General features: G+C 40.0%; 1 non-coding gene across 1 annotated transcript; it reads left to right on the top strand.

The window, feature by feature from the left end:
* Positions 1 to 4933: 4933 nt before the first annotated feature.
* LOC121286568 lies at positions 4934 to 5043 on the top strand. The gene has a single exon (XR_005944992.1). It is a non-coding gene; the product is annotated as a U6 spliceosomal RNA (small nuclear RNA).
* The last annotated feature ends 4211 nt before the right edge of the window (positions 5044 to 9254 follow it).

Raw genomic sequence — 9254 nt, forward strand, 5'->3', positions numbered from 1 at the left:
GTTATTCTAATTTGGTAGGAAAATAAAAAGCACAATATGTATGAATGATTAGAGACTGGGAAATGCTTGCATTCAGAGGGCCCTTATTGTCCTTGTTCTTTGAGGAGAGATTGAGTGGACTAGGCTTATATTCCTTGAAGTTTAGAAGAATGAGAGGTAATCCAACTGAAACATAAACTTTTTAAGGGGCTTGACAAGGTATATGCTGAGATAATGGTTCCTCTGTCTGGGCAATCTAGAATACAAAGTCACAGTCTCAGAATAAAAGGTCAGCCATTTAGGACTGGGATGAGAAATTTCTTCACTCAGAAGGTTGTGAATCTTTGGAGTTTTCTAGCCCCAGAGAGTTGAGCATATTCCAGATAGAGCTGAGTTAAATTTTTGGATACAAAGGAGATTGATTGAAAGATATAGGGATTGTGCAAGAAAATAAAGTTGAGGAGAAGATTGTCTGTGATCTTGTTGAATAACACAACATGCTTTAAGGGCCAAATGGCTCCAATTTTTATGTTCTTATCCATCAGCTGATTTTTTTCCTTTTGCGTTTTTGCTGTAATGGTTTATTCACATTCATACCTCTTAATTGGAACATGATTTGGAAATATTTTGAGTCCACTGAATTTACAATTGCTGATTAATGTCACATGTATCAAAAAGTAATGGACAATAGGAGTAAATTATAAGCTGGAGCAGTCCGAGTTATTTCTTCAGCCTCTCCACAGGTGGCTCAAATTTTCTTGCAATGGAGTGTGATTGGCAATGTACACCACAAATTTTTATTGTCTAATGTGCCAATATCTCTGTTAACTTCTCTGTTTTCCTTCATTTACAATTAGAATACACTTAACATATCAAATCTAAAGCAGTTGGCCATTTTTCTCAGTAATTTTACATTAATTAGAAACTAGGTGGCAATGTAAAGATTTAAAACACTGCCTTTTATGTGCGACCAAAACATGGCAGTTATGGCACCAGCCAATCTCCTGTAGAAATTGAATCAGTAATTGGATCCCATAGTCGTCCTGCTTCCATTCAGACCATGTAGTTCTGTGTAGAATTTAAGTACAGAGATTCCACAAGTTTGCTGATGCTGTTTTATAGCTGTAGATATGGTGTTTCCAGAACAACTGCTGCTAAAGCTGAGGATCATGTGAACCAATGCAATGGTTTGCTTGTTGCCACTCTAATCCTACAGGCTTTGGAGACATGTTCAATGAAACCTATTTCGGAACGATAAATTGCACTGGTGCCAGACTATCAACTCCATTATTTTTAAACCTAAATGGCAGCAATGTAAAACTGGTATTAATCCAGCAAAAACATAATAGTCATTAATTTTTCAAGGCTGCTGTATGTCAATGAACTAAATGCAAAAAAAACCTGTAGGTGCTGGAAGCCTGAAATAGACACAAAATGCTGGACACTGAGGCCAGGTAACAGCTTTGAGAATAGAGGAATTGATGTTTTGGTTGTGGGCCCCTTTGTCCTTTTTGTGACAAAACAGTTGATGCTGCATAACCTGTAATTGTTTACAATGTTTTCTGTTATTTCAAATTTCCAGCAACTGCAATTTTTGTTGCCCCTCTAGGAAAAGTAGGTGAGGAGCGGGGAAATAATAGGTAAAATATAAATTACACATTTTGGTTACTTTGTTTTGATTACATTGAAACATGAGGAGTAGGTCATTCGGCCCCTTAAATCTGCTTGTTTGAATTGTTGGAAGGCAAAAAACAAAGGCGGAAATATGTGAGCACCCTCACTGACAAGATTGTGTCAATGGATCATAGATGCGTGGATCCCAATATTGTCAAAAGATCATTTCTAAAACATAGGATATCGAACGGCACAAGACAGTACCAAGGGCAATTCCTTGTGGAATGATGATGCCAAACATATTGATGCTAAGACTAGGAAGATCTATATGATGTATAACCAGGCTGTTGGGGCAAATTGCTCAGAGATCACAGTGATTTTTGAAGAATTTCAGTGTGAAGTATTGTAGTTAATTTGTTATGGTATATTTTTGTATTGCTTTGGATGAAATAGTTTGTAATGTTATAAAATAAGAATGTTAAAGAATTAAAATGAATTCTTTATTGTTCTTGGTTTATACCATTCCATTTTAAAGTTAATCTAACCATCTCCCCATGACATTCAGTTACCATCACTGAACTCCTGCACCAACATCCTGGGGGTACCAGAAACTGAACTGGACTAGCCATAAAAGTACTGTGGCTAGAGCAGGTCAGAGGCTGGGAATTCTACAGAGAGTAACTCACCACCCAAAGCCTGTCCACCATTTACAAGGTACAATTCAGGAGTGTGATGGAATACTCTACTTGCTAGGATGAGTGCTGCTTCAATAACACTCAATATGCTCAGAACCATCCAGGATAAAGCAGCCTGCTTGATTGGCACCCCATCCACCACCTTAAACATTCACTCCTTCCACCTTCACACCTTCAATGGTGTGTACCAATTACAAGATAGCATGGCAGCAACTTGCCAAGGCTCCTTTAACAGAACCATCCAAACCCAACAACCCTTACCATCAAGAAGGACGAGGGCAGCAGATACATGGAAACACCAACACCTACAAATAACCCTCCAAGCCATGCACCATCCTGAATTGGAACTATATTGCCATGCCTTCACTGTTGCTGAGTCAAAAATCCCAGAAGTCCCTTACAGCACTGTGGGCATATCTATAACAGATGGACTGCAGCGGTTTAAGAAGGTGGTTCAGCACCACAGGAAGGGCAACAAATGCTGGCATTGCCAGTGATGCTCCCATCCTATGAAAGAAAAGATTAAAAATTTGCATTATCCTTTTGCCAATGCTTTCCTGTCAGCCCTTTTTTTTTTAGAAAATGGAGTTGGTCTTCATTCTCAGAATTGGTCTCTATTGGATATACAGGAGAGTTAAGAAAAGGATAGAATGAGTGAGTGCAGGGGAATGGCACATTGAGATCATTTTAGTGTTGCTTGCATTATACCTGGGATTTAGCATAACTTCTAAATACTTCTGTCTTCAAACATACTACTGAGTTCATTTTTTTAAAGAAAACTCTGATCCCAGATCTCCTGACCTAATTGCAGATTTCAACTGTTATTTCAGACAAACTGCTTGTCCTTCCTTCCCTCTATTTTTCCTTTTCAAACATATTCCTGCTTTTTTTTTGTCACCGGTGCAATCACCCTGATGCTGTTTGTCAATTTTAATTTTTCAACCATTGGATGCTTGCATAACTGGATTTTTTGTTATGTACTTTATATTTATTCAGTTTGACTAATATTGTGTTTATCTGCTATTTCATAACTGGTATATTTTGTTTTTATAACCCCAGACCTTCTCTGCACGGTGGGAGGTTTGTTAGCGAACTATATGCACTTGTATTCAGCCTTTTTAACACATTAAGCACCTCAAGCACTTAGCAGAGGTGAAATAGTTGCCAAACTGGTAGAAAAGTTGGTGGTGATGAAAGGCCTGTTTATAAGTGAAGTTTTGAGAAAGGTTTTTATCGGAACTTTGGTTAACTCCTGCTCCTTTCAGCCATTTGAGCCCTCTCCACCATTCAAGAAGATTATGGCTGACCTGGTTGTGGTCTCAACGCCACTTTCTATCTGCCTCTTGTTCCCTTGATTCTCTTGTCTATCAAAAACCTGTCTATATCTGCCTTCAATAAATTGACCCAGCCTCCACTACTTTCTGGGGAAAAGAATTCCACATATGGTCCTTTGAGAGAAAAAAATTATCCTCCTCCTCCATCCTAAACAGTAAACCTCTTATCTTTAAACTGTCCCCTGGCTCTAGTCTCCCACAAATGAAAACATCCTTGCGGTATCTATCCTATCAAATCCCTTGAGGATTAAAGATGGTGAAGAGGGATTTTTTTCCACTTAAATAGGATGAAGAAAAGGTGGGTGATTTGGAGGAACATAAGTCTGAAGGGTGTTCCAGTAGTAGTGTAGAATTGGACAATGAAAGAATTTTTAAAGCAGGAGGACTATTTTTAAATTGATATGTTCTACCAAATGAAGATTGATGGAACCAAGGCAGATGTCTGAGATGGGATGTGGGGAGCAAATTATTATTTTTTTGACCAAATTGACATTTGTATAGCATGGTCCTCGTGAAGCTGATGAATAGTACCATCATAGAATCATAAAATGAAATGGCACAGAAGAGCTGGCATGGTCTGAAAGGTCTCCTTAACAATTGTTTAATTAGCCCCACTCCACTTTTCCTTCCCCATAGCCCTGCAAGTTTTCCCTGCAATTATTTATCCAGTTCCCTTTTGAAAGCTGTTATTGAATTGTTTCCCCTACCCTTTAGGCAGTACATTCTAAATTGTAAAAACCTGATAGGTAAACCTTTTTTCCCCTCATGTCGCCTCTGGTTCTTTTGCTCATTACTTTAAATCTGTGTCCTCCTGGTTACCAACTCTTCTGCCACGAGAAACAGTTTCTCTTTAACAATTTTATTAAGAGTAATTAATGATTTTGAACACCTATGAATTCTCTCCTTTAATCTTCTCTGCTCTGAGAAGATCAGTCCCAACTTATGTAGTTTTCCCACATAACTGAAACCCTCATAGCTTGTACCATTCTTGGTTAATATCCTCTGTACCCTCAAGAGCTTTACATCTTTCCTGAAGTGTGGTGCCCAGAATATTGAGTTTGAATGGCTCTAAAGTGCCTTGTTGAAAGATGAGGTGTCGTTCCTTGAGCATCATTGGAATGATACAAGAAGCTGAGAACAAGGCTGTGGAGCAGAAAATTGAAATGGATGGCAACTGAAAGCTAGGGGTCATGCTAAATTCCTCCATAGCCATGACCCTGAGTTCGATATTGAATTTAACAATTTTGGATGAAAATCTCTGCCCCCATTTTTTTCAGACAGCTGCTGTTGTCAATGATTCTGCCTGTTTACGTCTTCACTTTACTTACAGCACATATACTAAAATTGGAACAATACAGAGAAGACTAGTATGGCCCCTGCACAAGGATGACATGCAAATTTGTGAACAGTTCCATTTTTTTTTCTGATCACGTTTTCATTTAATGTTGGTAAGTTTCCTTTAAATTTTGTCTTTGTTTTTGCAGTTTCCCTTTAAGTGGTTGCTTTTCACTTTGTCCCTGATTTTATTAATTTAGTTTGTTTTACGCTTAAGAGTTACAATCCCCTTTTGCCTTGCAGTATCATTCATTTTGTCATTTGATTGCCCGTGTTTCCACCCTATCACAGACTTTCCGTTTTTGTTTTTTACCTGCTCTCCTACTTCTATACTTAAAATCTGTTACATCTCTAACTTTTCCAAGTTCTGATGATAAGTTATCAACGTTTAAACGTTAACTCTGTTTTCTCTCCAGATGGTGCCTGACCTGTTAAGTATTTTCAGTTTTTATTTCAGATTTCCAACATCAGCAGTATTTTGCTTTTGTCATTTTTCACATTTAAAACTGCACCATTTAGTTTTTATTACCTCTCTTTATTATCTCTCCTCATTCTTCCTACCAAATCACTTCACATTTCTCTGAATTAGATTTCAACTGCCATGTGTCTGCCCATTTCACCAATCCATAGTATTCTGAAGTCTCTTACTATCCCCTACACTGTTTACTGCATTTCTGTGTTTCATGTTATTCGCTAACTTGTTGCACTCCTACATCCAAGTGCAGGCCATTTAATGTGGACCAAAAGGAGCAGTGGTCCTAATACCCTCCCGAAAAACCACTGTAAACTTCCTCCAATGTGCAAAACAGCCATTCACACTACTACTTGTCCTTAGCCAATTTTGTATGCAGGGAATGAATGTCCCTTTAATCTCATGGGGTACAATTTTGCTCACAGGTTTATCATGTGTTATTTTATCAGATGCCTTTGAAAGTTTACATGCACAACATCAGCCACAATACCTTAATCAGTTTTCTCTGTTGCTTTATTAAAAAACTCAGTCAAGTTAGTCAGAAACAATTTGCCTTTAACAAATTTGTGCTGACTTTGATTTATTAGCCCTTATTTTTCCTGGTGCCAATTCATTATGTTCTAGGTTGCTGTCTGTATAAGTTTCACCACTCCTCCTGTCTGGCTGACTGGTCCATAGTTGCTGAGTTTATTATCCCTCACCCTATTTTTTGAACAGTGTGACAATTGAAATCCTTCAGTCCTCTGGCATCACTCCCATATCAAAGGATGTTGGAAGATTGTGGTTGGAGCATCCGGAATTTTCATCCTTTCCTCAAAACTCTACGATGCTCCCCGTTCAGACGGGCTGTTTTTGCTATTTTTGAGCACTGCCATTTTGTTTTAATACGCTCTTTTCATTTTTATCCAATCAAAATTATCTACCATTTTCGCCTTTACTATGGCATTGGCAGCATTCTCTTCAGTGAAGACATATATACAGAGTACTCAATTCAAACCTCAGCCATGCCCTCTGCTTCAAGGAGATCTGCTTATTGGCCCCTAGTTGACCCATGCTTCCTCTTGACTACCCTTTTACTTTCAAGAAAGAGTCTGGAAATAGTGAAAGCATAGACAAAAGTTTCTCTTGACTGGTTTGTTGTGGCGAGATTTGAAGAGAGAGTTTCTGAACTTTAGCAGAATTGACCCATCATTTGTTTTTCAAAGTATAAATACAGGGTCTCTGAGTGCTGCTTGTCTGCTTCAGTGCGCAGTGTGTGAAACTGGGAGTTTGGTGAGTGAGGGAGTTCAGTGAAGAGGGAACTATAAATTGATTAAGAAAAATAAAAATAAATTTTATTAGCACAAAGTTGGGTGATGTGTCATGGCTGCAGCATGTGGGTGCTCCTGGGTGCCACTGCAATCCATGGCAACCACATCTGTAGCAAGTGTCTGTGGCGTGGGGAGCTTTAGTTCAAAGTTAATGAGCTGCAGATATTGTGATGCATCAGGGAGAGGGAGAAGTTAGCTGGACACTTTGTTCCATGAGGTAGTTACACCCTTTTGAATAGCGTTTCCTGATTTGGTCAGTGGTCAGGAACAAGAGGATGTGACTGCGAAGCAGGCAAGGGAACTGAGAAGGTCAGAGTGGAAGAGCCTCAGTCCTTGCAACTGAGCAATAAGTTCCATGTTCTTGCAGCTTGAATGGACAGGAGTGAGGGCTGTATTGTGGTTGAGCATACTGACAATGGTATAGGAAGCTTTTTTTTAAATTCAGTCATGGGACGTGGGCTTCGCTGGCAGGGCCAGCACTTATTGCCCATCCCTAATTGTTCTTGGGAGGGTGGTGGTGAGCTGCCTTCTTGAACTGCTGCAGCCCAAGTGGTGTAGGTACACCCACAGTGCTGTTAGGAAGGGAGCTCCAGGATTTTGACCCAACAACAGTGAAGGAATGATGATATATTTCCAAGTTAGGATGGTGAGTGACTTGGAGGGGAATTTCCAGGTGGTGGTGTTCCCATCTATCTACTGCCCTTGTCCTGCTAGATGGTAGTGGTCATGGGTTTGGAAGATGCTATCTCAGGAGCCTTGGTGAATTCCTGCAGTGCATCTTGTAGGTGGTACAAACTGCTGCTACCTTGCGTCGGTGGTGGAGGGAATGAATGTTTGTGGATTTGGTGCCAATAACAGGTGGGGGCAATTAAAAGGAATGTAGTGGGGGAGTTAAAAGGAATGTAGTGGTAGTAAGGGACAGGATAGTCAGGGGGATAGACACTGTATATCTGTCAGCCGAATGCGAGAATCCAGAAGGCTGTGTAGCCTGCCCAGTGCCAGGGTTCAGGATATCTGCTCAGCGCTGAAGAGGAACTTGCAGTGGGAAGGACAGGATCTAGTTGTCGTGGTCCGTGCAGATGCCAACAACAGAACCTCTTTCCTAGTCCTACCTGTGTAGGGAGTATGAGGATTTAGGCACTAAAAGGCAGAACCTCAAAGGTAATAATCTCTAGGTTATTACCTGAGCCATGTGCAGATTGGCATTGATCCATAATAAAGGATGTGATAACAGGACATTTGGAAAATAAAATAATGGTATGATTGGGCAGAGTCAACATGGATTTATGAAAGGGAAATCATGTTTAACAAACCTGTTGGAACTCCTTGAGGATGTAACTAGCAGAAAAGATAAGGGGAAACCAGTGGATGTGGTATACTTAGATTCCCAGAAAGCTTTTGATAAGATCCCACACAAGCGGTTAGTAAACAAAATTTGGAGCATGTGGCATTGGGGGAATGTACTGGCATGGATTGAGAACTGGTTATTGGACAGAAAACAGACAGTAGGAATAAATGGGTCACTTTCAGGTTGGCAGGCTATGACTAATGGGGTGCTTGGGCCCCAGCTATTCAAAATCTATATCATTGATTTGGATGTGGGGATTAAACTAAATATTTCCAAGTTTGCAGATGACACAAAACTAGGTGGAAGTGTGAGTTGTGATGAGGACCCAAAGACGCATTAAGGGGCTTTGGAGAGACTAAACGAGTTGGCAAACATTTGGCAAATGGAATACAATGTGGAATTTGGTAGGAAATATAGAGTATATCTTAAGTGGTGAGAGGCTGGGAAGTGGTGAACTTTAAAGGGACTTAGGTGTCCTTGTTCATGAGTCACTGAAAGCTAACATGCAGGTACAACAAGCAATTAAGAAGACAAATGGTATGTTGTCCTCATTACAAGATGATTTGAGTATAGGAGTAAACATGTCTTACTGCAATTATATAGGATCTTGATGAGGCCGTACCTGGAGTATTCTGTGCGGTTTTGGTCTCAATACCTAAAGAAAGATATACTTTCCATAGAGGGAATGCAATGAAGGTTCACCAAACCAACTCCTGGGATGGAGGGATTGTCCTATGAGGAAAGATTTAATAGGCTGGGCCTTTATTCCCTGGAGTTTAGACGAAAGGTGATCTCATTCAAACATACAAAATTCTTACAGGACTCGACACAGTAGATGCAGGAAGGATGTTTCCCTTGACTGGGGAGACTAGAACCAGGGAACACAGTCTCAGAACAAGGGGGAAAGGCCATTTAGGACTGAGATAATGAGGAATTTCTTCACTGAGGGTGGTGAATATTTTGAATCCTCTGCCCCAGAGGGCTATGGAGGCTCAGTTGTTGAGTATGTCCAAGACTGAGATTGACAGATTTCTACATATTAAAAACATCAAGGGATATGGGAATGGTGCAGGAAAATGGTGTTGAAGTCGATGATCAGCCATGATCTCATTGAATGGCAGACTGGGCTTGAAGGGCTGAATGGCCTACTCCTCCTATTTCTTATGT

This window comes from Carcharodon carcharias, chromosome 13, assembly GCF_017639515.1.
Source record: "Carcharodon carcharias isolate sCarCar2 chromosome 13, sCarCar2.pri, whole genome shotgun sequence".
Classification (NCBI taxonomy): Eukaryota; Metazoa; Chordata; class Chondrichthyes; order Lamniformes; family Lamnidae; genus Carcharodon; species Carcharodon carcharias.